Genomic DNA, 1,574 nt, shown 5'->3' on the forward strand with positions numbered 1-1,574 from the left:
TGGTGGTACCTATCAATTTAGCTTGCAGTTGTAAGTAATTAGCATTTCTGCTAATCACCATTACATATTATATTGGAAGACTGTGGCAGAAGTAGGGTTAGAAATAAGTTCTCCCGATGCGGGATTCACCTGCCTTACCAATAAGACTATCATTTCATTTTCTGCAGACTCCTGTCTTGTTTGCTAACACACCTTCTAACTCCTAGAGCAAATGAGAATGAGGGATCCCACATTCTATCTCCTTCACTACATAACTCTGATCCATTCCTTGGGCAGTCTCCTTCCTGTTCGTAATGACGCAGTCCTGTGGGAAAAAACGGGATCCAATACTATCTTCATGCATATGCAGAAAGGGGCTGAATTAAGGTTGTACAGGCCTTTCCTTACTTTTGAGTGTTAAAATTTGCAACATCTTGTAAGCAGCTTTTAATGCATACATTTCGGTGTATTTTATTAAGGAAAAGGAAAAAATCTGGAATTGTAACAACCCCATATTATGTATCATTGATAGTGCTTAACTGACTATTCAACATCCGTAGGGAAACTTGAGCTACAGGACTATCTGCATACCTGGGAACATGACATGGCTGAGGTGTGCGAAATTTTAGCCCGGCTCTTTCTTTTCCCCACTCCAGGAGATCAGGGGAACTCCTTATCCATATGGTGTCCTGATGAAAGGGCAGAAAGATGCAGAGGCCACATATTGAGTAATGAAATTAGTGGAGGGAACCCAGACAGCTGTTTGCTCCAAGAGGTCCCAGTGGACCTTGAACTACTATGGCCCTTGCTTTGATGGCAATGATAGCCCAGTCTTAGATTAAAAGATCCATGGTGCTGTTATATTAGCACGATGAAGCTAAAAAGAAATGGTGATTTTCAAGTTTATATTTAAGTCAAACTTGAAAGAATTTCATTGGACAAAGGAAAAAAAGGGCTAGAGCCACTTTCTTCCTGATGAGTTTCAAAGGCCTGCTGCAAGTAGCTTAGGGAGATGTTATAACGTCTCAAAACAGATTGCAAGACTCTTATAACAAAGGATTAGATCATTTACATCCAGAAGTGGCTGGCAGGTCACCCTCTAATGAGACTTGTAAAAAGAAAGCTCTTCCAAGTGGAGGCAAGGTGGGGAGGGAGGGAGGATTGTGGTTATGTTTTTCGTGTGGGGGGGGGGGGAGGAGGAGGATTTGTTAAGCTGCTTGCCTACTGAATCTATATTGAAAAAGACCAAAGGATTTTTTTAAAATGCAAGTCACTGTTCTGGTTTCTCATACTGGAGAGATTTCCAGAATTTGGATTTATTAGAGGTCTTTTTAAATTTATTTTTAACCTTAAAACTAAATACATCAATTTTCCTTCTTTGCTTAGTATAAGCTGTAAATAAATTCAGTATTTGAGGAACTATTTTGAAATGCTGGAAATGGCTGTGACAACAAGACAAGTACTAGAAATATACTATTTGTATAAAACAGTTTTCAACTAGGGATCTGTAGACTTTGTCTGAAATTTCCAAAGGGGTCCACATCTCCATATGAAATATTTAGTGGTCCATAACTGAAAGAAAGGTTGAAACCCAA

Source organism: Pelodiscus sinensis, chromosome 1, assembly GCF_052426305.1.
Source record: "Pelodiscus sinensis isolate ZL-2025 chromosome 1, ASM5242630v1, whole genome shotgun sequence".
NCBI lineage: Eukaryota > Metazoa > Chordata > Testudines > Trionychidae > Pelodiscus > Pelodiscus sinensis.